The following is a 27,514-nucleotide window of genomic DNA, read 5'->3' on the forward strand; positions in this document are numbered from 1 at the left end:
GGGCTGAAACAGAGGGCGAGAAACTGAGGGGCAGAAACAGAGGGCGAGAAACTGAGGGGCTGAAACTGAGGGGCTGAAACAGAGGGCGAGAAACAGAGGGGCTGAAACAGATGGCGAGAAACAGAGGTGCTGAAACAGAGGGGCTCTAACAGAGGGGGAGAAACAGAGTGGCTGAAACAGATGGCGAGAAACAGAGGTGCTGAATCAGAGGGGCTGAAACAGAGGGCGAGAAACAGAGGGGCTGAAACAGAGGGCGAGAAACAGAGGGGCTGAAACAGAGGGGCTGAAACCGTGGGGCTGAAACAGAGGGGCTGAAGCAGAGGGGCTAAATCAGAGGGGCTGATTCAGAGGGGCTGAAACAGAGGGGCTGAATCAGCGGGGCTGGAACAGAGGGCGAGAAACAGAGGGGCAGAAACAGAGAGCGAGAAACAGAGGGGCTGAAACAGAGGGCGAGAAACAGAGGGCGAGAAACAGAGGGGCTGAATCAGAGGGGCTGAAACAGAGGGTGAGAAACAGAGGGGCTGAAACAGAGGGGCTGAATCAGCGGGGCTGAAACAGAGGGCGAGAAACAGAGGGGCTGAATCAGAGGGGCTGAATCAGAGGGGCTGAATCGGTGGGGCTGAAACAGAGGGGCTGAATCAGAGGGGCTGAAAGAGAGGGCGAGAAACAGAGGGGCTGAAACAGAGGGCAAGAAACAGAGGGGCTGAAACAGAGGGCGAGAAACAGAGGGGCTGAAACAGAGGGGCTGACACAGAGGGGCTGAAACAGAGGGGCTGAATCAGAGGGGCTGATTCAGAGGGGCTGAAACAGAGGGGCTGAATCAGCGGGGCTGAAACAGAGGGCGAGAAACAGAGGGGCTGAAACAGAGGGCTAGAAACTGAGGGGCAGAAACAGAGGGCGAGAAACTGAGGGGCTGAAACAGAGGGGCTGAAACATAGGGCGAGAAACAGAGGGGCTGAAACAGATGGCGAGAAACAGAGGTGCTGAAACAGAGGGGCTGAAACAGAGGGGCTGAAACAGAGGGCGAGAAACAGAGGGGCTGAAACAGAGGGCGAGAAACAGAGGGGCTGAAACAGAGGGGCTAAAACAGAGGGGCTGAAACAGAGGGGCTGAAACAGAGGGGCTGAATCAGAGGGGCTGAAACAGTGGGGCTGAATCAGAGTGGCTGAAACAGAGGGGCTGAAACTGAGGGGCTGACAAAGAGGGCGAGAAACAGAGGGGCTGAAACTGAGGGGCTGAAACAGAGGGGCTGAAACAGAGTGCGAGAAACAGAGAGGCTGAAACAGGGCGAGAAACAGAGGTGCTGAAACAGAGGGGCTGAAACAGAGGGTGAGAAACAGAGGGGCTGAAACAGAGGGGCTGAATCAGCGGGGCTGAAACAGAGGGCGAGAAACAGAGGGGCTGAATCAGAGGGGCTGAAACAGAGGGTGAGAAACAGAGGGGCTGAAACAGAGGGGCTGAATCAGCGGGGCTGAAACAGAGGGCGAGAAACAGAGGGGCTGAATCAGAGGGGCTGAATCAGAGGGGCTGAATCGGTGGGGCTGAAACAGAGGGGCTGAATCAGAGGGGCTGAAAGAGAGGGCGAGAAACAGAGGGGCTGAAACAGAGGGCAAGAAACAGAGGGGCTGAAACAGAGGGCGAGAAACAGAGGGGCTGAAACAGAGGGGCTGACACAGAGGGGCTGAAACAGAGGGGCTGAATCAGAGGGGCTGATTCAGAGGGGCTGAAACAGAGGGGCTGAATCAGCGGGGCTGAAACAGAGGGCGAGAAACAGAGGGGCTGAAACAGAGGGCTAGAAACTGAGGGGCAGAAACAGAGGGCGAGAAACTGAGGGGCTGAAACAGAGGGGCTGAAACATAGGGCGAGAAACAGAGGGGCTGAAACAGATGGCGAGAAACAGAGGTGCTGAAACAGAGGGCGAGAAACAGAGGGGCTGAAACAGAGGGCGAGAAACAGAGGGGCTGAAACAGAGGGGCTAAAACAGAGGGGCTGAAACAGAGGGGCTGAAACAGAGGGGCTGAAACAGAGGGCGAGAAACAGAGGGGCTGAAACAGAGGGGCTAAAACAGAGGGGCTGAAACAGAGGGGCTGAAACAGAGGGGCTGAATCAGAGGGGCTGAAACAGTGGGGCTGAATCAGAGTGGCTGAAACAGAGGGGCTGAAACTGAGGGGCTGACAAAGAGGGCGAGAAACAGAGGGGCTGAAACTGAGGGGCTGAAACAGAGGGGCTGAAACAGAGTGCGAGAAACAGAGAGGCTGAAACAGGGCGAGAAACAGAGGTGCTGAAACAGAGCACGAGAAACAGAGGGGCAGAAACAGAGGGCGAGAAATAGAGGGGCTGAAACAGAGGGCGAGAAACAGAGGGGCTGGAGCAGAGGGCGAGAAACAGCGGGGCTGAAACAGAGGGCGAGAAACAGAGGGGCTGAAACAGAGGGGCTGAAACAGAGGGGCTGAAACAGAGTGCGAGAAACAGAGGGGCTGAAACAGAGGGCGAGAAACAGAGGGGCTGAATCAGAGGGGCTGAAACAGAGGGCGAGAAACAGAGGGGCTGAAACAGAGGGCGAGAAACAGAGGGGCTGAAACAGAGGGGCTGAAACAGAGGGTGAGAAACAGAGGGGCTGAAACAGAGGCCGAGAAACAGGAGGGCTGAAACAGAGGGGCTGAAACAGAGTGTCTGAATCAGAGAGTCTGATTCAGAGGGGCTGAAACAGAGGGGCTGAATCAGAGGGTCTGAAACAGAGGGCGAGAAACAGAGGGGCAGAAACAGAGGGCGAGAAACGGAGGGGCTGAAACAGAGGGGCTGAAACAGAGAGCGCGAAACAGTGGGGCTGAAACAGAGGGCGAGAAAAAGAGGGGCTGAAACAGAGGGGCTGAAACAGAAGGGCTAAATCAGAGGGGCAGAAACAGAGGGCAAGAAACAGAGGGGCTGAAAAGGAGGGCCAGAAACAGAGGGGCTGAAACAGAGGTGCTGAAACGGAGGGCGAGAAACAGAGGGGCTGAAACAGAGGGCGAGAAACAGAGGGGCTGAAACAGAGGGCGAGAAACAGAGGGGCTGAAACAGAGGGGCTGGAACAAAAAGGCTGAAACAGAGGGGCTGAAACAGAGGGCGAGAAACTGAGGGGCTGAATCAGAGGGGCTGAATCAGAGGGGCTGAAACAGGTGCTGAAACAGAGGGGGAGAAACAGAGGGGCTGAAACAGAGGGGCTGACACAGAGGGGCTGAAACAGAGTGGCTGAATCAGAGGGGCTGATTCAGAGGGTCTGAAACAGAGGGGTGAATCAGCGGGGCTGAAACAGAGGGCGAGAAACAGAGGGGCTGAAACAGAGGGCGAGAAACTGAGGGGCAGAAACAGATGGCGAGAAACAGAGGGGCTGAAACAGATGGCGAGAAACAGAGGTGCTGAAACAGAGGGGCTGAAACAGAGGGGCTGAAACAGAGGGCGAGAAACAGAGGGGCTGGAACAGAGGGGCTAAAACATAGGGGCTGAAACAGAGGGGCTAAAACAGAGGGGCTGAATCAGAGGGGCTGAAACAGTGGGGCTGAAACAGAGGGGCTGAAACAGAGGGGCTGAAACTGAGGGGCTGACAAAGAGGGCGAGAAACAGAGGGGCTGAAACTGAGGGGCTGAAACAAAGGGGCTGAAACAGAGTGCGAGAAACAGAGAGGCTGAAACAGGGCGAGAAACAGAGGGGCTGAAACAGAGCGCGAGAAACAGAGGAGCTGAAACAGAGTGCGAGAAACAGAGTGGCTGAAACAGAGGGGCTGAAACAGAGGGGCTGAAACAGAGGGCGAGAAACAGAGGGGCTGAAAGAGAGGGCGAGAAACAGAGGGACTGAAACAGAGGGCGAGAAACAGAGGGACTGAAACAGAGGGACTAAAACAGAGGGGCTGAAACAGAGGGGCTGAAACAGAGGGCGAGATACAGAGGTGCTGAAACAGAAGGCGAGAAACAGAGGGGCTGAAACAGAGGGCGAGAAACAGAGGGGCTGAAACAGAGGGGCTGAAACAGAGGGGCAGAAACAGAGGGCGAGAAATAGAGGGGCTGAAACAGAGGGCGAGAAACAGTGGGGCTGGAGCAGAGGGCGAGAAACAGAGGGGCTGAAACAGAGGGCGAGAAACAGAGGGGCTGAAACAGAGGGGCTGAAACAGAGGGGCTGAAACAGAGGGCGAGAAACAGAGGGACTGAAACAGAGTGCGAGAAACAGAGGGGCTGAAACAGAGGGCCAGAAACAGAGGGGCTGAAACAGAGGGGCTGAAACAGAGGGGCAGAAACAGAGGGCGAGAAATAGAGGGGCTGAAACAGATTTCGAGAAACAGAGGGGCTGGAGCAGAGGGCGAGAGACAGAGGGGCTGAAACAGAGGGGCTGGAACAGAAGGGCTGAAACAGAGGGGCTGAAACAGAGGGCGAGAAACAGAGGGGCTGAAACAGAGGGCGAGAAACAGAGGGCGAGAAACAGAGGGGCTGAAACAGAGGGGCTGAATCAGTGGGCTGAAACAGAGGGCGAGAAACAGAGGGGCTGAATCAGAGGGGCTGAATCAGAGGGGCTGAAACAGAGGTGCTGAAACAGAGGGCGAGAAACAGAGGGGCTGAAACAGAGGGCGAGAAACAGAGGGCGAGAAACAGAGGGGCTGAAACAGAGGGGCTGAATCAGTGGGCTGAAACAGAGGGCGAGAAACAGAGGGGCTGAATCAGAGGGGCTGAATCAGAGGGGCTGAATCAGACGGGCTGAAACAAAGGGGCTGAATCAGAGGGGCTGAAACAGAGGGTGAGAAACAGAGGGGCTGAAAAAGAGGGCAAGAAACAGAGGGGCTGAAACAGAGGGCAAGAATTAGAGGGGCTGAAACAGAGGGGCTGACACAGAGGGGCTGAAACAGAGGGGCTGAATCAGAGGGGCTGATTCAGAGGGGCTGAAACAGAGGGGCTGAATCAGCGGGGCTGAAACAGAGGGCGAGAAACAGAGGGGCTGAAACAGAGGGCGAGAAACTGAGGGGCAGAAACAGAGGGCGAGAAACTGAGGGGCTGAAACTGAGGGGCTGAAACAGAGGGCGAGAAACAGAGGGGCTGAAACAGATGGCGAGAAACAGAGGTGCTGAAACAGAGGGGCTCTAACAGAGGGGGAGAAACAGAGTGGCTGAAACAGATGGCGAGAAACAGAGGTGCTGAATCAGAGGGGCTGAAACAGAGGGCGAGAAACAGAGGGGCTGAAACAGAGGGCGAGAAACAGAGGGGCTGAAACAGAGGGGCTGAAACCGTGGGGCTGAAACAGAGGGGCTGAAGCAGAGGGGCTAAATCAGAGGGGCTGATTCAGAGGGGCTGAAACAGAGGGGCTGAATCAGCGGGGCTGGAACAGAGGGCGAGAAACAGAGGGGCAGAAACAGAGAGCGAGAAACAGAGGGGCTGAAACAGAGGGCGAGAAACAGAGGGCGAGAAACAGAGGGGCTGAATCAGAGGGGCTGAAACAGAGGGTGAGAAACAGAGGGGCTGAAACAGAGGGGCTGAATCAGCGGGGCTGAAACAGAGGGCGAGAAACAGAGGGGCTGAATCAGAGGGGCTGAAAGAGAGGGCGAGAAACAGAGGGGCTGAAACAGAGGGCAAGAAACAGAGGGGCTGAAACAGAGGGCGAGAAACAGAGGGGCTGAAACAGAGGGGCTGACACAGAGGGGCTGAAACAGAGGGGCTGAATCAGAGGGGCTGATTCAGAGGGGCTGAAACAGAGGGGCTGAATCAGCGGGGCTGAAACAGAGGGCGAGAAACAGAGGGGCTGAAACAGAGGGCTAGAAACTGAGGGGCAGAAACAGAGGGCGAGAAACTGAGGGGCTGAAACAGAGGGGCTGAAACATAGGGCGAGAAACAGAGGGGCTGAAACAGATGGCGAGAAACAGAGGTGCTGAAACAGAGGGGCTGAAACAGAGGGGCTGAAACAGAGGGCGAGAAACAGAGGGGCTGAAACAGAGGGCGAGAAACAGAGGGGCTGAAACAGAGGGGCTAAAACAGAGGGGCTGAAACAGAGGGGCTGAAACAGAGGGGCTGAATCAGAGGGGCTGAAACAGTGGGGCTGAATCAGAGTGGCTGAAACAGAGGGGCTGAAACTGAGGGGCTGACAAAGAGGGCGAGAAACAGAGGGGCTGAAACTAAGGGGCTGAAACAGAGGGGCTGAAACAGAGTGCGAGAAACAGAGAGGCTGAAACAGGGCGAGAAACAGAGGTGCTGAAACAGAGCGCGAGAAACAGAGGGGCAGAAACAGAGGGCGAGAAATAGAGGGGCTGAAACAGAGGGTGAGAAACAGAGGGGCTGGAGCAGAGGGCGAGAAACAGCGGGGCTGAAACAGAGGGCGAGAAACAGAGGGGCTGAAACAGAGGGGCTGAAACAGAGGGGCTGAAACAGAGGGCGAGAAACAGAGGGACTGAAACAGAGTGCGAGAAACAGAGGGGCTGAAACAGAGGGCGAGAAACAGAGGGGCTGAATCAGATGGGCTGAAACAGAGGTCGAGAAACAGAGGGGCTGAAACAGAGGGCGAGAAACAGAGGGGCTGAAACAGAGGGCGAGAGACAGAGGGTGAGAAACAGAGGGGCTGAAACAGAGGGCGAGAAACAGAAGGGCTGAAACAGAGGGGCTCAAACAGCGGGTCTGAATCAGAGGGTCTGATTCAGAGGGGCTGAAACAGAGGGGCTGAATCAGAAGGGCTGAAACAGAGGGCGAGAAACAGAGGTGCAGAAACAGAGGGCGAGAAACAGAGGGGCTGAAACAAAGGGCGAGAAAAAGAGGGGCTGAAACAGAGGGGCTGAAACAGAAGGGCTAAATCAGAGGGGCAGAAACAGAGGGCGAGAAACAGAGGGGCTGAAACAGAGGGCCAGAAACAGAGGGGCTGAAACAGAGGGGCTGAAACAGAGGGGCAGAAACAGAGGGCGAGAAATAGAGGGGCTGAAACAGAGGGCGAGAAACAGAGGGGCTGGAGCAGAGGGCGAGAAAGAGAGGGCCTGAAACAGAGGGCCTGGAACAGAAGGGCTAAAACAGAGTGGCTGAAACAGAGGGCGAGAAACAGAGGGGCTGAATCAGAGGGGCTGAATCAGAGGGGCTGAAACAGAGGTGCTGAAACAGAGGGGGAGAAACAGAGGGGCTGAAACAGAGGGTGAGAAACAGAGGGCGAGAAACAGAGGGCGAGAAACAGAGGGGCTGAAACAGAGGGCGATAAACAGAGGGGCTGAAACAGAGGGGCTAAATCAGAGGGGCTGATTCAGAGGGGCTGAAACAGAGGGGCTGAATCAGCGGGGCTGAAACAGAGGGCGACAAACAGAGGGGCAGAAACAGAGGGCGAGAAACAGAGGGGCAGAAACAGAGGGCGAGAAACAGAGGGGGTGAAACAGGGGGCCTGAAACAGAGAAAGCGAAACAGAGGGGCTGAAACAGAGGGCGAGAAACAGAGGGGCTGAAAGAGAGGGCGAGAAACAGAGGGCGAGAAACAGAGGGGCTGAAACAGAGGGGCTGAAACAGAGGGTCTGAAACTGAGGGGCTGATACAGAGGGGCTGAAACAGAGGGGCTGAAACAGAGGGGCTGAAACAGAGTGGCTGAATCAGAGGGGCTGAAACAGAGGGGCTGGGACAGAGGGGGAGAAACAGAGGGGCTGAAACAGAGGGCGAGAAACAGTGGGGCTGAAACAGAGAGCGAGAAACAGAGGGGCTGAAACAGAGTGCGAGAAACAGAGGAGCTGAAACAGAGGGGCTGAAACAGAAGGGCTGAAACAGAGGGGCTGAAACAGAGGGCGAGAAACAGAGGGGCTGAATCAGAGGGGATGAATCAGAGGGGCTGAAACAGAGGGGCTGAAACAGATGGGCTGAAACAGAGGGCGAGAAACAGAGGGGCTGAAACAGAGGGCGAGAAACAGAGGGCGAGAAACAGAGGGGCTGAAACAGAGGGGCTGAAACAGAAGGGCTGAAAGAGAGGGGCTGATACAGAGGGCGAGAAACAGAGGGGCTGAAACAGAGGGGCTGAAACAGAAGGGCTAAATCAGAGGGGCAGAAACAGAGGGCGAGAAACAGAGGGGCTGAAACAGAGGGCCAGAAACAGAGGGGCTGAAACAGAGGGGCTGAAACAGAGGGGCAGAAACAGAGGCCGAGAAATAGAGGGGCTGAAAGAGAGGGCGAGAAACAGAGGGACTGAAACAGAGGGCGAGAAACAGAGGGCGAGAAACAGAGGGACTGAAACAGAGGGGCTGAAACAGAGGGGCTGAAACAGAGGGCGAGAAACAGAGGGGCTGAAACAGAGGGCGAGAAACAGAGGGGCTGAAACAGAGGGGCTGAAACAGAGGGGCAGAAACAGAGGGCGAGAAATAGAGGGGCTGAAACAGAGGGCGAGAAACAGAGGGGCTGGAGCAGAGGGCGAGAAACAGAGGGGCTGAAACAGAGGGCGAGAAACAGAGGGGCTGAAACAGAGGGGCTGAAACAGAGGGGCTGAAACAGAGGGCGAGAAACAGAGGGACTGAAACAGAGTGCGAGAAACAGAGGGGCTGAAACAGAGGGTGAGAAACAGAGGGGCTGAATCAGAGGGGCTGAAACAGAGGGCGAGAAACAGAGGGGCTGAAACAGAGGGCGAGAAACAGAGGGGCTGAAACAGAGGGGCTGAAACAGAAGGGCTGAAACAGAGGGGCTGAAACAGAGGGTCTGAATCAGAGGGTCTGATTCAGAGGGGCTGAAAGAGAGGGGCTGAATCAGAGGGGCTGAAACAGAGGGCGAGAAACAGAGGGGCAGAAACAGAGGGCGAGAAACAGAGGGGCTGAAACAGAGGGGCTGAAACAGAGAGCGCGAAACAGTGGGGCTGAAACAGAGGGCGAGAAAAAGAGGGGCTGAAACAGAGGGGCTGAAACAGAAGGGCTAAATCAGAGGGGCAGAAACAGAGGGCGAGAAACAGAGGGGCTGAAACAGAGGGGGTGAAACAAAGGGGCTGAAACAGAGGGGCTGAAATGGAGGGCGAGAAACAGAGGGGCTGAAACAGAGGGCGAGAAACAGAGGGGCTGAAACAGAGGGGCTGGAACACAAGGTCTGAAACAGAGGGGCTGAAACAGAGGGCGAGAAACAGAGGGGCTGAATCAGAGGGGCTGAATCAGAGGGGCTGAAACAGAGGTGCTGAAACAGAGGGGGAGAAACAGAGGGGCTGAAACAGAGGGCGAGAAACAGAGGGCGAGAAACAGAGGGGCTGAATCAGAGGGGCTGAAACAGACGGTGAGAAACAGAGGGGCTGAAACAGAGGGGCTGAATCAGCGGGGCTGAAACAGAGGGCGAGAAACAGAGGGGCTGAATAAGAGGGGCTGAATCAGAGGGGCTGAATCAGAGGGGCTGAAACAGAGGGGCTGAATCAGATGGGCTGAAACAGAGGGCGAGAAACAGAGGGGCTGAAACAGAGGGCAAGAAACAGAGGGGCTGAAACAGAGGGCGAGAAACAGAGGGGCTGAAACAGAGGGGCTGACACAGAGGGACTGAAACAGAGGGGCTGAATCAGAGGGGCTGATTCAGAGGGGCTGAAACAGAGGGGGTGAAACAGAGGGGCTGAAACAGAGGGCGAGAAACAGAGGGGCTGAAACAGAGGGGCTGAAACAGAGAGCGCGAAACAGTGTGGCTGAAACAGAGGGCGAGAAAAAGAGGGGCTGAAACAGAGGGGATGAAACAGAAGGGCTAAATCAGAGGGGCAGAAACAGAGGGCGAGAAACAGAGGGGCTGAAACAGAGGGGGTGAAACAGAGCGGCTGAAACAGAGGGGCTGAAATGGAGGGCGAGAAACAGAGGGGCTGAAACAGAGGGGCTGACACAGAGGGACTGAAACAGAGGGGCTGAATCAGAGGGGCTGATTCAGAGGGGCTGAAACAGAGGGGGTGAATCAGCGGGGCTGAAACAGAGGGCGAGAAACAGAGGGGCTGAAACAGAGGGCGAGAAACTGAGGGGCAGAAACAGAGGGCGAGAAACTGAGGGGCTGAAACAGAGGGGCTGAAACAGAGGGCGAGAAACAGAGGGGCTGAAACAGATGGCGAGAAACAGAGGTGCTCAATCAGAGGGGCAGAAACAGAGGGGCTGAAACAGAGGGCGAGAAACAGAGGGGCTGAAACAGAGGGCGAGAAACAGAGGGGCTGAAACAGAGGGGCTAAAACAGAGGGGCTGAAACAGAGGGGCTGAAACAGAGGGGCTGAATCAGAGGGGCTGAAACAGTGGGGCTGAATCAGAGGGGCTGAAACAGAGGGGCTGAAACTGAGGGGCTGACAAAGGGGGCGAGAAACAGAGGGGCTGAAACTGAGGGGCTGAAACAGAGGGGCTGAAACAGAGGGGGTGAATCAGCGGGGCTGAAACAGAGGGCGAGAAACAGAGGGGCTGAAACAGAGTGCGAGAAACAGAGAGGCTGAAACAGGGCGAGAAACAGAGGGGCTGAAACAGAGCGCGAGAAACAGAGGGGCTGAAACAGAGTGCGAGAAACAGAGTGGTTGAAACAGAGGGGCTGAAACAGAGGGGCTGAAACAGAGGGGCTGAAACAGAGGGCGAGAAACAGAGGGGCTGAAAGAGAGGGGCTGAAACAGAGGGTGAGAAACAGAGGGGCTGAAACAGAGGGGCTGAATCAGCGGGGCTGAAACAGAGGGCGAGAAACAGAGGGGCTGAATCAGAGGGGCTGAATCAGAGGGGCTGAAACAGAGGGGCTGAATCAGAGGGGCTGAAACAGAGGGCGAGAAGCAGAGGGGCTGAAACAGAGGGCAAGAAACAGAGGGGTTGAAAGAGAGGGCGAGAAACAGAGGGGCTGAAACAGAGGGGCTGACACAGAGGGGCTGAAACAGAGGGGCTGAATCAGAGGGGCTGATTCAGAGGGGCTGAAACAGAGGGGGTGAATGAGCGGGGCTGAAACAGAGGGCGAGAAACAGAGGGGCTGAAACAGAGGGCGAGAAACAGAGGGGCAGAAACAGAGGGGCTGAAACAGAGGGCGAGAAACAGAGGGGCTGAAACAGATGGCGAGAAACAGAGGTGCTGAAACAGAGGGGCTGAAACAGAGGGTCTGAAACAGAGGGCGAGAAACAGAGGGGCTGAAACAGAGGGCGAGAAACAGAGGGGCTGAAACAGAGGGGCTAAAACAGAGGGGCTGAAACAGAGGGGCTGAAACAGAGGGGCTGAATCAGAGGGGCTGAAACAGTGGGGCTGAATCAGAGGGGCTGAAACAGAGGGGCTGAAACTGAGGGGCTGACAAAGAGGGCGAGAAACAGAGGGGCTGAAACTGAGGGGCTGAAACAGAGGGGCTGAAACAGAGTGCGAGAAACAGAGAGGCTGAAACAGGGCGAGAAACAGAGGGGCTGAAACAGAGCGCGAGAAACAGAGGGGCTGAAACAGAGTGCGAGAAACAGAGTGGTTGAAACAGAGGGGCTGAAACAGAGGGGCTGAAACAGAGGGGCTGAAACAGAGGGCGAGAAACAGAGGGCCTGAAAGAGAGGGCGAGAAACAGAGGGACTGAAACAGAGGGCGAGAAACAGAGGGCGAGAAACAGAGGGACTGAAACAGAGGGGCTGAAACAGAGGGGCTGAAACAGAGGGCGAGAAACAGAGGGGCTGAAACAGAGGGCGAGAAAGAGAGGGGCTGAAACAGAGGGCGAGAAACAGAGGGGCTGAAGCAGAGGGGCTGAAACAGAGGGGCTGAAACAGAGGGGCTGAATCAGCGGGGCTGAAACAGAGGGCGAGAAACAGAGGGGCTGGAGCAGAGGGCGAGAAACAGAGGGGCTGAAACAGAGGGGCTGGAACAGAAGGGCTGAAACAGAGGGGCTGAAACAGAGGGCGAGAAACAGAGGGGCTGAATCAGAGGGGCTGATTCAGAGGGGCTGAAACAGAGGGGCTGAATCAGCGGGGCTGAAACAGAGGGCGAGAAACAGAGGGGCAGAAACAGAGGGCGAGAAACAGAGGGGCAGAAACAGACGGCGAGAAACAGAGGGGCTGAAACAGGGGGGCTGAAACAGAGAACGCGAAACAGAGGGGCTGAAACAGAGGGCGAGAAACAGAGGGGCTGAAAGAGAGGGCGAGAAACAGAGGGCGAGAAACAGAGGGGCTGAAACAGAGGGGCTGAAACAGAGGGGCTGAAACTGAGGGGCTGATACAGAGGGGCTGAAACAGAGGGGCTGAAACAGAGTGGCTGAATCAGAGGGGCTGAAACAGAGGTGCTGGGACAGAGGGGGAGAAACAGAGGGGCTGAAACAGAGGGCGAGAAACAGAGGGGCTGAATCAGAGGGGATGAATCAGAGGGGCTGAAACAGAGGGGCTGAAACAGAGGGCGAGAAACAGAGGGGCTGAAACAGAGGGCGAGAAACAGAGGGCGAGAAACAGAGGGGCTGAAACAGAGGTGCTGAAACAGAGGGGCTGAAAGAGAGGGGCTGATACAGAGGGCGAGAAACAGAGGGGCTGAAACAGAGGGTGAAAAACAGAGGGGCTGAAACAGAGGGGCTGAAACAGAAGGGCTAAATCAGAGGGGCAGAAACAGAGGGCGAGAAACAGAGGGGCTGAAACAGAGGGCCAGAAACAGAGGGGCTGAAACAGAGGGGCTGAAACAGAGGGGCAGAAACAGAGGGCGAGAAATAGAGGGGCTGAAACAGAGGGCGAGAAACAGAGGGGCTGGAGCAGAGGGCGAGAAACAGAGGGGCTGAAACAGAGGGGCTGGAACAGAAGGGCTGAAACAGAGGGGCTGAAACAGAGTGCGAGAAACAGAGGGGCTGAATCAGAGGGGCTGAATCAGAGGAGCTGAAACAGAGGTACTGAAACAGAGGGGAGAAACAGAGGGGCTGAAACAGAGGGCGAGAAACAGAGTGCGAGAAACAGAGGGGCTGAAACAGAGGGCGAGAAACAGAGGGGCTGAAACAGAGCGGCTGAAACCGTGGGGCTGAAACAAAAGGTCTGAAGCAGAGGGGCTAAATCAGAGGGGCTGATTCAGAGGGGCTGAAACAGATGGGCTGAATCAGCGGGGCTGAAACAGAGGGCGAGAAACAGAGGGGCAGAAACAGAGGGCGAGAAACAGAGGGGTAGAAACAGAGGGCGAGAAACAGAGGGGCTGAAACAGGGGGGCTGAAACTGAGGGGCTGAAACAGAGGGGCTGAAACTGAGGGGCTGATACAGAGGGGCTGAAACAGAGGGGCTGAAACAGAGGGGCTGAAAGAGAGAGGCTGAATCAGAGGGGCTGAAACAGAGGGGCTGGCACAGAGGGGGAGAAACAGAGGGGCTGAAACAGAGGGCGAGAAACAGTGGGGCTGAAACAGAGAGCGAGAAACAGAGGGGCTGAAACAAAGGGCGAGAAACAGAGGAGCTGAAACAGAGGGGCTGAAACAGAAGGGCTGAAACAGAGGGGCTGAAACAGAGGGCGAGAAACAGAGGGGCTGAATCAGAGGGGCTGAATGAGAGGGGCTGAAACAGAAGGGCTGAAACAGAGGGCGAGAAACAGAGGGGCTGAAACAGAGGGCGAGAAACAGAGGGCGAGAAACAGAGGGGCTGAAACAGAGGGGCTAAAACAGAGGGGCTGAAAGAGAGGGGCTGATACAGAGGGCGTGAAACAGAGGGGCTGAAACAGAGGGCGAAAAACAGAGGGGCTGAAACAGAGGGCGAGAAACAGAGGGTGAGAAACAGAGGGCGAGAAACAGAGGGGCTGAAACAGAGGGGCTAAAACAGAGGGGCGGAAACAGAGAGGCTGAAACAGAGGGGCTGAATCAGAGGTGCTGAAACAGAGGGGCTGTATCAGAGGGGCTGAAACAGAGGGGCTGAAACTGAGGGGCTGACAGAGAGGGCGCGAAACAGAGGGGCTGAAACTGAGGGGCTGAAACAGAGGGGCTGAAACAGAGTGCGAGAAACAGAGGCTGAAACAGGGCGAGAAACAGAGGGGCTGAAACAGAGCGCGAGAAACAGAGGGGCTGAAACAGAGTGCGAGAAACAGAGTGGCTGAAACAGAGGGTCTGAAACAGAGGGGCTGAAACAGAGGGGCTGAAACAGAGGGCAAGAAACAGAGGGGCTGAAAGAGAGGGCGAGAAACAGAGGGACTGAAACAGAGGGCGAGAAACAGAGGGCGAGAAACAGAGGGACTGAAACAGAGGGGCTGAAACAGAGGGGCTGAAACAGAGGGCGAGAAACAGAGGGACTGAAACAGAGGGCGAGAAACAGAGGGGCTGAAACAGAGGGGCTGAAACAGAGGGGCAGAAACAGAGGGCGAGAAATAGAGGGGCTGAAACAGAGGGCGAGAAACAGAGGGGCTGGAGCAGAGGGCGAGAAACAGAGGGGCTGAAACAAAGGGCGAGAAACAGAGGGGCTGAAACAGAGGGGCTGAAACAGAGGGGCTGAAACAGAGGGCGAGAAACAGACGGACTGAAACAGAGTGCGAGAAACAGAGGGGCTGAAACAGAGGGCGAGAAACAGAGGGGCTGAATCAGAGGGGCTGAAACAGAGGGCGAGAAACAGAGGGGCTGAAACAGAGGGCGAGAAACAGAGGGGCTGAAACAGAGTGCGAGAAACAGAGGGGCTGAAACAGAGGGGCTGAAACAGAGGGCGAGAAACAGAAGGGCTGAAACACAGGGGCTGAAACAGAGGGTCTGAATCAGAGGGTCTGATTCAGAGGGGCTGAAACAGAGGGGCTGAATCAGAGGGGCTGAAACAGAGGGCGAGAAACAGAGGGGCAGAAACGGAGGGCGAGAAACAGAGGGGCTGAAACAGAGGGGCTGAAACAGAGAGCGCGAAACAGTGGGGCTGAAACAGAGGGCGAGAAAAAGAGGGGCTGAAACAGAGGGGCTGAAACAGAAGGGCTAAATCAGAGGGGCAGAAACAGTGGGCGAGAAACAGAGGGGCTGAAACAGAGGGGGTGAAACAAAGGGGCTGAAACAGAGGGGCTGAAATGGAGGGCGAGAAACAGAGGGGCTGAAACAGAGGGCGAGAAACAGAGGGGCTGAAACAGAGGGGCTCGAACACAAGGTCTGAAACAGAGGGGCTGAAACAGAGGGCGAGAAACAGAGGGGCTGAATCAGAGGGGCTGAATCAAAGGGGCTGAAACAGAGGTGCTGAAACAGAGGGGGAGAAACAGAGGGGCTGAAACAGAGGGCGAGAAACAGAGGGCGAGAAACAGAGGGGCTGAATCAGAGGGGCTGAAACAGACGGTGAGAAACAGAGGGGCTGAAACAGAGGGGCTGAATCAGCGGGGCTGAAACAGAGGGCGAGAAACAGAGGGGCTGAATAAGAGGGGCTGAATCAGAGGGGCTGAATCAGAGGGGCTGAAACAGAGGGGCTGAATCAGATGGGCTGAAACAGAGGGCGAGAAACAGAGGGGCTGAAACAGAGGGCAAGAAACAGAGGGGCTGAAACAGAGGGCGAGAAACAGAGGGGCTGAAACAGAGGGGCTGACACAGAGGGACTGAAACAGAGGGGCTGAATCAGAGGGGCTGATTCAGAGGGGCTGAAACAGAGGGGGTGAAACAGAGGGGCTGAAACAGAGGGCGAGAAACAGAGGGGCTGAAACAGAGGGGCTGAAACAGAGAGCGCGAAACAGTGTGGCTGAAACAGAGGGCGAGAAAAAGAGGGGCTGAAACAGAGGGGATGAAACAGAAGGGCTAAATCAGAGGGGCAGAAACAGAGGGCGAGAAACAGAGGGGCTGAAACAGAGGGGCTGAAACAGAGGGGCTGAAACAGAGGGGCTGAAATGGAGGGCGAGAAACAGAGGGGCTGAAACAGAGGGGCTGACACAGAGGGACTGAAACAGAGGGGCTGAATCAGAGGGGCTGATTCAGAGGGGCTGAAACAGAGGGGGTGAATCAGCGGGGCTGAAACAGAGGGCGAGAAACAGAGGGGCTGAAACAGAGGGCGAGAAACTGAGGGGCAGAAACAGAGGGCGAGAAACTGAGGGGCTGAAACAGAGGGGCTGAAACAGAGGGCGAGAAACAGAGGGGCTGAAACAGATGGCGAGAAACAGAGGTGCTCAATCAGAGGGGCAGAAACAGAGGGGCTGAAACAGAGGGCGAGAAACAGAGGGGCTGAAACAGAGGGCGAGAAACAGAGGGGCTGAAACAGAGGGGCTAAAACAGAGGGGCTGAAACAGAGGGGCTGAAACAGAGGGGCTGAATCAGAGGGGCTGAAACAGTGGGGCTGAATCAGAGGGGCTGAAACAGAGGGGCTGAAACTGAGGGGCTGACAAAGAGGGCGAGAAACAGAGGGGCTGAAACTGAGGGGCTGAAACAGAGGGGCTGAAACAGAGTGCGAGAAACAGAGAGGCTGAAACAGGGCGAGAAACAGAGGGGCTGAAACAGAGCGCGAGAAACAGAGGGGTTGAAACAGAGTGCGAGAAACAGAGTGGTTGAAACAGAGGGGCTGAAACAGAGGGGCTGAAACAGAGGGGCTGAAACAGAGGGCGAGAAACAGAGGGGCTGAAAGAGAGGGCGAGAAACAGAGGGACTGAAACAGAGGGCGAGAAACAGAGGGACTGAAACAGAGGGCGAGATACAGAGGGCGAGAAACAGAGGGGCTGAAACAGAGGGCGAGAAACAGAGGGGCTGAAACAGAGGGCGAGAAACAGAGGGGCTGAAACAGAGGGCGAGAAACAGAGGGGCTGAAACAGAGGGGCTGAAACAGAGGGGCAGAAACAGAGGGCGAGAAATAGAGGGGCTGAAACAGAGGGCGAGAAACAGAGGGGCTGGAGCAGAGGGTGAGAAACAGAGGGGCTGAAACAGAGGGCGAGAAACAGAGGGGCTGAAACAGAGGGGCTGAAACAGAGGGGCTGAAACAGAGGGCGAGAAACAGAGGGACTGAAACAGAGTGCGAGAAACAGAGGGTGAGAAACAGAGGGGCTGAAACAGAGGGCGAGAAACAGAGGGCGAGAAACAGAGGGGCTGAAACAGAGGGCGAGAAACAGAGGGGCTGAAACAGAGGGGCTGAAACAGAGGGTGAGAAACAGAGGGGCTGAAACAGAGGGCGAAAAACAGTAGGGCTGAAACAGACGGGCTGAAACAGAGGGTCTGAATCAGAGAGTCTGATTCAGAGGGGCTGAAACAGTGGGCGAAAAACAGAGGGGCTGAAACAGAGGGCGAGAAACAGAGGGGCAGAAACAGAGGGCGAGAAACAGAGGGGCTGAAACAGAGGGGCTGAAACTGAGAGCGCGAAACAGTGGGGCTGAAACAGAGTGCGAGAAAAAGAGGGGCTGAAACAGAGGGGCTGAAACAGAAGGGCTAAATCAGAGGGGCAGAAACAGAGGGCGAGAAACAGTGGGGCTGAAACAGAGGGCCAGAAACAGAGGGGCTGAAACAGAGGGGCTGAAACAGAGGGGCTGAAAGAGAGGGGCAGAAACAGAGGGCGAGAAATAGAGGGGCTGAAACAGATTTCGAGAAACAGAGTGGTTGAAACAGAGGGGCTGAAACAGAGGGGCTGAAACAGAGGGGCTGAAACAGTGGGCGAGAAACAGAGGGGCTGAAAGAGAGGGCGAGAAACAGAGGGGCTGAAACTGAGGGGCTGACAAAGAGGGCGAGAAACAGAGGGGCTGAAACTGAGGGGCTGAAACAGAGGGGCTGAAACAGAGTGCGAGAAACAGAGAGGCTGAAACAGGGCGAGAAACAGAGGGGCTGAAACAGAGCACGAGAAACAGAGGGGCTGAAACAGAGTGCGAGAAACAGAGTGGTTGAAACAGAGGGGCTGAAACAGAGGGGCTGAAACAGACGGGCTGAAACAGAGGGCGAGAAACAGAGGGGCTGAAAGAGAGGGCGAGAAACAGAGGGACTGAAACAGAGGGCGAGAAACAGAGGGCGAGAAACAGAGGGACTGAAACAGAGGGGCTGAAACAGAGGGGCTGAAACAGAGGGCGAGAAACAGAGGGGCTGAAACAGAGGGCGAGAAACAGAGGGGCTGAAACAGAGGGCGAGAAACAGAGGGGCTGAAACAGAGGGGCTGAAACAGAGGGGCTGAAACAGAGGGGCAGAAACAGAGGGCGAGAAATAGAGGGGCTGAAACAGAGGGCGAGAAACAGAGGGGCTGGAGCAGAGGGTGAGAAACAGAGGGGCTGAAACAGAGGGCGAGAAACAGAGGGGCTGAAACAGAGGGGCTGAAACAGAGGGGCTGAAACAGAGGGCGAGAAACAGAGGGACTGAAACAGAGTGCGAGAAACAGAGGGCGAGAAACAGAGGGGCTGAATCAGAGGGGCTAAAACAGAGGGCGAGAAACAGAGGGGCTGAAACAGAGGGCGAGAAACAGAGGGGCTGAAACAGAGGGGCTGAAACAGAGGGTGAGAAACAGAGGGGCTGAAACAGAGGGCGAAAAACAGTAGGGCTGAAACAGAGGGGCTGAAACAGAGGGTCTGAATCAGAGAGTCTGATTCAGAGGGGCTGAAACAGTGGGCGAAAAACAGAGGGGCTGAAACAGAGGGCGAGAAACAGAGGGGCAGAAACAGAAGGCGAGAAACAGAGGGGCTGAAACAGAGGGGCTGAAACAGAGAGCGCGAAACAGTGGGGCTGAAACAGAGTGCGAGAAAAAGAGGGGCTGAAACAGAGGGGCTGAAACAGAAGGGCTAAATCAGAGGGGCAGAAACAGAGGGCGAGAAACAGTGGGGCTGAAACAGAGGGCCAGAAACAGAGGGGCTGAAACAGAGGGGCTGAAACAGAGGGGCTGAAAGAGAGGGGCAGAAACAGAGGGCGAGAAATAGAGGGGCTGAAACAGATTTCGAGAAACAGAGTGGTTGAAACAGAGGGGCTGAAACAGAGGGGCTGAAACAGAGGGGCTGAAACAGAGGGCGAGAAACAGAGGGGCTGAAAGAGAGGGCGAGAAACAGAGGGGCTGAAACTGAGGGGCTGACAAAGAGGGCGAGAAACAGAGGGGCTGAAACTGAGGGGCTGAAACAGAGGGGCTGAAACAGAGTGCGAGAAACAGAGAGGCTGAAACAGGGCGAGAAACAGAGGGGCTGAAACAGAGCGCGAGAAACAGAGGGGGTGAAACAGAGTGCGAGAAACAGAGTGGTTGAAACAGAGGGGCTGAAACAGAGGGGCTGAAACAGAGGGCGAGAAACAGAGGGGCTGAAAGAGAGGGCGAGAAACAGAGGGACTGAAACAGAGGGTGAGAAACAGAGGGCGAGAAACAGAGGGACTGAAACAGAGGGGCTGAAACAGAGGGGCTGAAACAGAGGGCGAGAAACAGAGGGGCTGAAACTGAGGGGCTGAAACAGAGGGGCTGAAACAGAGTGCGAGAAACAGAGAGGCTGAAACAGAGGGCGAGAAACAGAGGGGCTGAAACAGAGGGGCTGAAACAGAGGGGCAGAAACAGAGGGCGAGAAATAGAGGGGCTGAAACAGAGGGCGAGAAACAGAGGGGCTGGAGCAGAGGGTGAGAAACAGAGGGGCTGAAACAGAGGGCGAGAAACAGAGGGGCTGAAACAGAGGGGCTGAAACAGAGGGGCTGAAACAGAGGGCGAGAAACAGAGGGACTGAAACAGAGTGCGAGAAACAGAGGGCGAGAAACAGAGGGGCTGAATCAGAGGGGCTAAAACAGAGGGCGAGAAACAGAGGGGCTGAAACAGAGGGCGAGAAACAGAGGGGCTGAAACAGAGGGGCTGAAACAGAGGGTGAGAAACAGAGGGGCTGAAACAGAGGGCGAAAAACAGTAGGGCTGAAACAGAGGGGCTGAAACAGAGGGTCTGAATCAGAGAGTCTGATTCAGAGGGGCTGAAACAGTGGGCGAAAAACAGAGGGGCTGAAACAGAGGGCGAGAAACAGAGGGGCAGAAACAGAGGGCGAGAAACAGAGGGGCTGAAACAGAGGGGCTGAAACAGAGAGCGCGAAACAGTGGGGCTGAAACAGAGTGCGAGAAAAAGAGGGGCTGAAACAGAGGGGCTGAAACAGAAGGGCTAAATCAGAGGGGCAGAAACAGAGGGCGAGAAACAGTGGGGCTGAAACAGAGGGCCAGAAACAGAGGGGCTGAAACAGAGGGGCTGAAACAGAGGGGCTGAAACAGAGGGGCAGAAACAGAGGGCGAGAAATAGAGGGGCTGAAACAGATTTCGAGAAACAGAGAGGCTGGAGCAGAGGGCGAGAAACAGAGGGGCTGAAACAGAGGGGCTGGAACAGAAGGGCTGAAACAGAGGGGCTGAAACAGAGGGCGAGAAACAGAGGGGCTGAATCAGAGGGGGAGAAAAAGAGGGGCTGAAACAGAGGTGCTGAAACAGAGGGTGAGAAACAGAGGGGCTGAAACAGAGGGGCTGAATCAGCGGGCTGAAACAGAGGGCGAGAAACAGAGGGGCTGTATCAGAGTGGCTGAATCAGAGGGCCTGAATCAGAGGGGCTGAAACAAAGGGGCTCAATCAGAGGGGCTGAAACAGAGGGCGAGAAACAGAGGGGCTGAAACAGAGGGCAAGACACAGAGGGGCTGAAACAGAGGGCGAGAAACAGAGTGGCTGAAACAGAGGGGCTGACACAGAGGGGCTGAAACAGAGGTGCTGAATCAGAGGGGCTGAATCAGAGGGGCTGAAACAGAGGGGCTGAATCAGCGGGGCTGAAACAGAGGGCGAGAAACAGAGGGGCTGAAACAGAGGGCGAGAAACTGAGGGGCAGAAACAGAGGGCGAGAAACTGAGGGGCTGAAACAGAGGGGCTGAAACAGAGGGCGAGAAACAGAGGGGCTGAAACAGATGGCGAGAAACAGAGGTGCTGAAACAGAGGGGCTGAAACAGAGGGGCTGAAACAGAGGGCGAGAAACAGAGGGGCTGAAACAGAGGGCGAGAAACAGAGTGGCTGAAACAGAGGGGCTGAAACCGTGGGGCTGAAACAGAGGGGCTGAAGCAGAGGGGCAAAATCAGAGGGGCTGATTCAGAGGGGCTGAAACAGAGGGGCTGAATCAGCGGGGCTGAAACAGAGGGCGACAAACAGAGGGGCAGAAACAGAGGGCGAGAAACAGAGGGGCAGAAACAGAGGGCGAGAAACAGAGGGGCTGAAACAGGGGGGCTGAAACAGAGAACGCGAAACAGAGGGGCTGAAACAGAGGGCGAGAAACAGAGGGGCTGAAAGAGAGGGCGAGAAACAGAGGGCGAGAAACAGAGGGGCTGAAACAGAGGGGCTGAAACAGAGGGGCTGAAACTGAGGGGCTGATACAGAGGGGCTGAAACAGAGGGGCTGAAACAGAGGGGCTGAAGCAGAGTGGCTGAATCAGAGGGGCTGAAACAGAGGGGCTGGGACAGAGGGGGAGAAACAGAGGGGCTGAAACAGAGGGCGAGAAACAGTGGGGCTGAAACAGAGAGCGAGAAACAGAGGGGCTGAAACAGAGGGCGAGAAACAGAGGAGCAGAAACAGAGGGGCTGAAACAGAAGGGCTGAAACAGAGGGGCTGAAACAGAGGGCGAGAAACAGAGGGGCTGAATCAGAGGGGCTGAATCAGAGGGGCTGAAACAGAGGGGCTGAAAGAGAGGGCGAGAAACAGAGGGACTGAAACAGAGGGCGAGAAACAGAGGGCGAGAAACAGAGGGACTGAAACAGAGGGGCTGAAACAGAGGGGCTGAAACAGAGGGCGAGAAACAGACGGGCTGAAACAGAGGGCGAGAAACAGAGGGGCTGAAACAGAGGGGCTGAAACAGAGGGGCAGAAACAGAGGGCGAGAAATAGAGGGGCTGAAACAGAGGGCGAGAAACAGAGGGGCTGGAGCAGAGGGCGAGAAACAGAGGGGCTGAAACAGAGGGCGAGAAACAGAGGGGCTGAAACAGAGGGGCTGAAACAGAGGGGCTGAAACAGAGGGCGAGAAACAGAGGGGCTGAATCAGAGGGGCTGAATCAGAGGGGCTGAAACAGAGGTGCTGAAACAGAGGGGGAGAAACAGAGGGGCTGAAACAGAGGGCGAGAAACAGAGGGCGAGAAACAGAGGGGCTGAAACAGAGGGCGAGAAACAGAGGGGCTGAAACAGAGGGGCTGAAACAGAGGGTGAGAAACAGAGGGGCTGAAACAGAGGGCGAAAAACAGTAGGGCTGAATCAGAGGGGCTGAAACAGACGGTGAGAAACAGAGGGGCTGAAACAGAGGGGCTGAATCAGCGGGGCTGAAACAGAGGGCGAGAAACAGAGGGGCTGAATAAGAGGGGCTGAATCAGAGGGGCTGAATCAGAGGGGCTGAAACAGAGGGGCTGAATCAGATGGGCTGAAACAGAGGGCGAGAAACAGAGGGGCTGAAACAGAGGGCAAGAAACAGAGGGGCTGAAACAGAGGGCGAGAAACAGAGGGGCTGAAACAGAGGGGCTGACACAGAGGGACTGAAACAGAGGGGCTGAATCAGAGGGCGAGAAACAGAGGGGCTGAATCAGAGGGGCTGAAACAGAGGGCGAGAAACAGAGGGGCTGAAACAGAGGGCGAGAAACAGAGGGGCTGAAACAGAGGGGCTGAAACAGAGGGTGAGAAACAGAGGGGCTGAAACAGAGGGCGAGAAACAGAAGGGCTGAAACAGAGGGGCTGAAACAGAGGGTCTGAATCAGAGGGTCTGATTCAGAGGGGCTGAAACAGAGGGGCTGAATCAGAGGGGCTGAAACAGAGGGCGAGAAACAGAGGGGCAGAAACAGAGGGCGAGAAACAGAGGGGCTGAAACAGAGGGGCTGAAACAGAGAGCGCGAAACAGTGGGGCTGAAACAGAGGGCGAGAAAAAGAGGGGCTGAAACAGAGGGGCTGAAACAGAAGGGCTAAATCAGAGGGGCAGAAACAGAGGGCGAGAAACAGAGGGGCTGAAACAGAGGGGGTGAAACAGAGGGGCTAAAACAGAGGGGCTGAAATGGAGGGCGAGAAACAGAGGGGCTGAAACAGAGGGCGAGAAACAGAGGGGCTGAAACAGAGGGGCTGGAACACAAGGTCTGAAACAGAGGGGCTGAAAGAGAGGGCGAGAAACAGAGGGGCTGAATCAGAGGGGCTGAATCAGAGGGGCTGAAACAGAGGTGCTGAAACAGAGGGGGAGAAACAGAGGGGCTGAAACAGAGGGCGAGAAACAGAGGGCGAGAAACAGAGGGGCTGAAACAGAGGGCGAGAAACAGAGGGGCTGAAACAGAGGGGCTGAAACAGAGGGTGAGAAACAGAGGGGCTGAAACAGAGGGCGAAAAACAGTAGGGCTGAATCAGAGGGGCTGAAACAGACGGTGAGAAACAGAGGGGCTGAAACAGAGGGGCTGAATCAGCGGGGCTGAAACAGAGGGCGAGAAACAGAGGGGCTGAATAAGAGGGGCTGAATCAGAGGGGCTGAATCAGAGGGGCTGAAACAGAGGGGCTGAATCAGATGGGCTGAAACAGAGGGCGAGAAACAAAGGGGCTGAAACAGAGGGCAAGAAACAGAGGGGCTGAAACAGAGGGCGAGAAACAGAGGGTCTGAAACAGAGGGGATGACACAGAGGGACTGAAACAGAGGGGCTGAATCAGAGGGGCTGATTCAGAGGGGCTGAAACAGAGGGGGTGAAACAGAGGGGCTGAAACAGAGGGCGAGAAACAGAGGGGCTGAAACAGAGGGGCTGAAACAGAGAGCGCGAAACAGTGTGGCTGAAACAGAGGGCGAGAAAAAGAGGGGCTGAAACAGAGGGGATGAAACAGAAGGGCTAAATCAGAGGGGCAGAAACAGAGGGCGAGAAACAGAGGGGCTGAAACAGAGGGGGTGAAACAGAGGGGCTGAAACAGAGGGGCTGAAATGGAGGGCGAGAAACAGAGGGGCTGAAACAGAGGGGCTGACACAGAGGGACTGAAACAGAGGGGCTGAATCAGAGGGGCTGATTCAGAGGGGCTGAAACAGAGGGGCTGAAACTGAGGGGCTGAAACAGAGGGGCTGAAACAGAGGGCGAGAAACAGAGGGGCTGAAACAGATGGCGAGAAACAGAGGTGCTCAATCAGAGGGGCTGAAACAGAGGGGCTGAAACAGAGGGCGAGAAACAGAGGGGCTGAAACAGAGGGCGAGAAACAGAGGGTCTGAAACAGAGGGGCTAAAACAGAGGGGCTGAAACAGAGGGGCTGAAACAGAGGGGCTGAATCAGAGGGGCTGAAACAGTGGGGCTGAATCAGAGGGGCTGAAACAGAGGGGCTGAAACTGAGGGGCTGACAAAGAGGGCGAGAAACAGAGGGGCTGAAACTGAGGGGCTGAAACAGAGGGGCTGAAACAGAGTGCGAGAAACAGAGAGGCTGAAACAGGGCGAGAAACAGAGGGGCTGAAACAGAGCGCGAGAAACAGAGGGGCTGAAACAGAGTGCGAGAAACAGAGTGGTTGAAACAGAGGGGCTGAAACAGAGGGGCTGAAACAGAGGGGCTGAAACAGAGGGCGAGAAACAGAGGGGCTGAAAGAGAGGGCGAGAAACAGAGGGACTGAAACAGAGGGCGAGAAACAGAGGGCGAGAAACAGAGGGACTGAAACAGAGGGGCTGAAACAGAGGGGCTGAAACAGAGGGCGAGAAACAGAGGGGCTGAAACAGAGGGCGAGAAACAGAGGGGCTGAAACAGAGGGCGAGAAACAGAGGGGCTGAAACAGAGGGGCTGAAACAGAGGGGCAGAAACAGAGGGCGAGAAATAGAGGGGCTGAAACAGAGGGCGAGAAACAGAGGGGCTGGAGCAGAGGGTGAGAAACAGAGGGGCTGGAGCAGAGGGTGAGAAACAGAGGGGCTGAAACAGAGGGGCTGAAACAGAGGGGCTGAAACAGAGGGCGAGAAACAGAGGGACTGAAACAGAGTGCGAGAAACAGAGGGTGAGAAACAGAGGGGCTGAATCAGAGGGGCTAAAACAGAGGGCGAGAAACAGAGGGGCTGAAACAGAGGGCGAGAAACAGAGGGGCTGAAACAGAGGGGCTGAAACAGAGGGTGAGAAACAGAGGGGCTGAAACAGAGGGCGAAAAACAGTAGGGCTGAAACAGACGGGTTGAAACAGAGGGTCTGAATCAGAGAGTCTGATTCAGAGGGGCTGAAACAGTGGGCGAAAAACAGAGGGGCTGAAACAGAGGGCGAGAAACAGAGGGGCAGAAACAGAGGGCGAGAAACAGAGGGGCTGAAACAGAGGGGCTGAAACTGAGAGCGCGAAACAGTGGGGCTGAAACAGAGTGCGAGAAAAAGAGGGGCTGAAACAGAGGGGCTGAAACAGAAGGGCTAAATCAGAGGGGCAGAAACAGAGGGCGAGAAACAGTGGGGCTGAAACAGAGGGCCAGAAACAGAGGGGCTGAAACAGAGGGGCTGAAACAGAGGGGCTGAAAGAGAGGGGCAGAAACAGAGGGCGAGAAATAGAGGGGCTGAAACAGATTTCGAGAAACAGAGTGGTTGAAACAGAGGTGCTGAAACAGAGGGTCTGAAACAGAGGGGCTGAAACAGAGGGCGAGAAACAGAGGGGCTGAAAGAGAGGGCGAGAAACAGAGGGGCTGAAACTGAGGGGCTGACAAAGAGGGCGAGAAACAGAGGGGCTGAAACTGAGGGGCTGAAACAGAGGGGCTGAAACAGAGTGCGAGAAACAGAGAGGCTGAAACAGGGCGAGAAACAGAGGGGCTGAAACAGAGCGCGAGAAACAGAGGGGCTGAAACAGAGTGCGAGAAACAGAGTGGTTGAAACAGAGGGGCTGAAACAGAGGGGCTGAAACAGAGGGGCTGAAACAGAGGGCGAGAAACAGAGGGGCTGAAAGAGAGGGCGAGAAACAGAGGGACTGAAACAGAGGGCGAGAAACAGAGGGCGAGAAACAGAGGGACTGAAACAGAGGGGCTGAAACAGAGGGGCTGAAACAGAGGGCGAGAAACAGAGGGGCTGAAACAGAGGGCGAGAAACAGAGGGGCTGAAACAGAGGGCGAGAAACAGAGGGGCTGAAACAGAGGGGCTGAAACAGAGGGGCTGAAACAGAGGGGCAGAAACAGAGGGCGAGAAATAGAGGGGCTGAAACAGAGGGCGAGAAACAGAGGGGCTGGAGCAGAGGGTGAGAAACAGAGGGGCTGAAACAGAGGGCGAGAAACAGAGGGGCTGAAACAGAGGGGCTGAAACAGAGGGGCTGAAACAGAGGGCGAGAAACAGAGGGACTGAAACAGAGTGCGAGAAACAGAGGGCGAGAAACAGAGGGGCTGAATCAGAGGGGCTAAAACAGAGGGCGAGAAACAGAGGGGCTGAAACAGAGGGCGAGAAACAGAGGGGCTGAAACAGAGGGGCTGAAACAGAGGGTGAGAAACAGAGGGGCTGAAACAGAGGGCGAAAAACAGTAGGGCTGAAACAGAGGGGCTGAAACAGAGGTTCTGAATCAGAGAGTCTGATTCAGAGGGGCTGAAACAGTGGGCGAAAAACAGAGGGGCTGAAACAGAGGGCGAGAAACAGAGGGGCAGAAACAGAGGGCGAGAAACAGAGGGGCTGAAACAGAGGGGCTGAAACAGAGAGCGCGAAACAGTGGGGCTGAAACAGAGTGCGAGAAAAAGAGGGGCTGAAACAGAGGGGCTGAAACAGAAGGGCTAAATCAGAGGGGCAGAAACAGAGGGCGAGAAACAGTGGGGCTGAAACAGAGGGCCAGAAACAGAGGGGCTGAAACAGAGGGGCTGAAACAGAGGGGCTGAAAGAGAGGGGCAGAAACAGAGGGCGAGAAATAGAGGGGCTGAAACAGATTTCGAGAAACAGAGTGGTTGAAACAGAGGGGCTGAAACAGAGGGGCTGAAACAGAGGGGCTGAAACAGAGGGCGAGAAACAGAGGGGCTGAAAGAGAGGGCGAGAAACAGAGGGGCTGAAACTGAGGGGCTGACAAAGAGGGCGAGAAACAGAGGGGCTGAAACTGAGGGGCTGAAACAGAGGGGCTGAAACAGAGTGCGAGAAACAGAGAGGCTGAAACAGGGCGAGAAACAGAGGGGCTGAAACAGAGCGCGAGAAACAGAGGGGGTGAAACAGAGTGCGAGAAACAGAGTGGTTGAAACAGAGGGGCTGAAACAGAGGGGCTGAAACAGAGGGGCTGAAACAGAGGGCGAGAAACAGAGGGGCTGAAAGAGAGGGCGAGAAACAGAGGGACTGAAACAGAGGGCGAGAAACAGAGGGCGAGAAACAGAGGGACTGAAACAGAGGGGCTGAAACAGAGGGGCTGAAACAGAGGGCGAGAAACAGAGGGGCTGAAACAGAGGGCGAGAAACAGAGGGGCTGAAACAGAGGGTGAGATACAGAGGGGCTGAAACAGAGGGGCTGAAACAGAGGGGCTGAAACAGAGGGGCAGAAACAGAGGGCGAGAAATAGAGGGGCTGAAACAGAGGGCGAGAAACAGAGGGGCTGGAGCAGAGGGTGAGAAACAGAGGGGCTGAAACAGAGGGCGAGAAACAGAGGGGCTGAAACAGAGGGGCTGAAACAGAGGGGCTGAAACAGAGGGCGAGAAACAGAGGGACTGAAACAGAGTGCGAGAAACAGAGGGCGAGAAACAGAGGGGCTGAATCAGAGGGGCTAAAACAGAGGGCGAGAAACAGAGGGGCTGAAACAGAGGGCGAGAAACAGAGGGGCTGAAACAGAGGGGCTGAAACAGAGGGTGAGAAACAGAGGGGCTGAAACAGAGGGCGAAAAACAGTAGGGCTGAAACAGAGGGGCTGAAACAGAGGGTCTGAATCA

The sequence above is a fragment of the Chiloscyllium punctatum genome, chromosome 25 (assembly GCF_047496795.1).
Source record: "Chiloscyllium punctatum isolate Juve2018m chromosome 25, sChiPun1.3, whole genome shotgun sequence".
NCBI lineage: Eukaryota > Metazoa > Chordata > Chondrichthyes > Orectolobiformes > Hemiscylliidae > Chiloscyllium > Chiloscyllium punctatum.